Source organism: Echinococcus granulosus, assembly GCF_000524195.1.
Source record: "Echinococcus granulosus chromosome Unknown EG_S00290, whole genome shotgun sequence".
NCBI classification, from domain to species: Eukaryota; Metazoa; Platyhelminthes; class Cestoda; order Cyclophyllidea; family Taeniidae; genus Echinococcus; species Echinococcus granulosus.
In genome coordinates, this window is record NW_020170670.1 from 1 (window position 1) to 1682 (window position 1682).

A 1682-nucleotide genomic window follows, 5' to 3' on the forward strand; every position below is an offset into this window, starting at 1 on the left:
GCGAAATGCCGTGCCATATACGATTATGCAGGTGACAGGTAATAAGTTTTTAAAAAAATATTTATCAGCATGAAGCAACGACAATAACGTAATACTTTTTGTTCAGGTTTCGTGAGGCTTGCAGATTTCCTTTAACAAATAATTAACACCCTATGTATGACTTCAGGAATATGTCAGAATTACACAAAAATTATAATTTAAATACCATGAAATTTTACTTAGGTAGTCAGTGTTGCCATTTTTTTCAAAAAATAGCCATTTGGTACACACATTATCTTACTACTATACGTAGCGTTTTTTTCCCAACATCACTTACGTAACTTTTTTGGTGATAGTCTCCCGCAAAATTTGCGTTCTTTATTATGCTTGTGGGGAACTCCCAAGATGCTCTAATCTGTTAAGTCTAGCGCAAGTATCTAATGCACTTTGCTTTTACTTCAACTCTGTTCTGCTTAAAATTGTCTTCCGTTCAATTCGATAATCATCAGGTAGCATCTTTCTTGATACTTCGAATGTACTTTGGCCGAAATAGAGCACACCTCTGCTAAACATGAACAATTATGGAAGAATAAGGGAATGAACTAGCTCAACTGTTAATTGCCACCTCAAGTAAATGCAACATGAGCGCATTCCTTTGGGTTGAGGGCGAAACAGCAATTTGTCAGTGTAGATAAAGAATAAGAACGGTTAATCTTCATTCACCTGTAGAATAAGTTTAAATTTTTATTCTAATTTAAACAAATAAAGGGCTTAAATGCATATATTTAAAACAAGTCTAGCAAAACAGGAAGCAATTAATAATAATATAGCAGTCAGAGCAGGAGAGTAGTAGCAGCTTTTATTACTTGGCAGTGGTGGCAAGGATAAAATAGGGTTCTGATGAAAGTAAAAATGCATGTGAACACTGTTCGTGTATAAAAAATTATAAAGTGAAGATATTAATTGAACAAAGTGTCAACATGAGATATGCGAATGAAAGTAGAGGAGAATTTAAGGCAACACCAAACCCTTCATGAGACTAAAATTAGACAAAAAAACATGAATGGAATGAGCAGGAGACTACATTAACAAACCCACTACTTGAGGGGAAAATCCAAACAAACCTATGTTTAGATTCTTGCCTGCTTGAAAATCAAAATCCCTTCCCATACAGATAAAGCCGTACTTACCACCTTAAACTGTCTGATAGTTAAGTTGGTGCGGTGTGGCTGATTATCAATTTAAAGGTGCACTCAAGCAAGTATGTATTGCATAGTGTTCAACATTACTTCTCTAGTTTGTGAGTGAAATGGAAGAGTTATTATTTTTCCATATTTCTATGCTACAATAATAACCCACCATGCTTGCAATATTTTAATGCGTTAATCTTAAATATTGCCTAGCTTTCAATCATTGATAATAATAAGCCTGCTGTTACGCACATATTTATAAGTCAGGCCGAGTGAAATTAGGACTTTTATAAAACGATGTCTTGCGTAATAATGGTCTTCAAGGCAAGTGTGAGGCTTATAAGTTATCCGATTGCAAATGTATGTGGTCATCTGCATTAGTTGGTTTATTGACCACAATATTACTCACTCCGTTTGAGTTGCAACTTGGTGTCAATCTTTGATGCTGATATTTGTCTTTCACGATTGAGAGGATAGATTGCGTTAAAATTATGTTTTCTAGTTTCTGGAGAT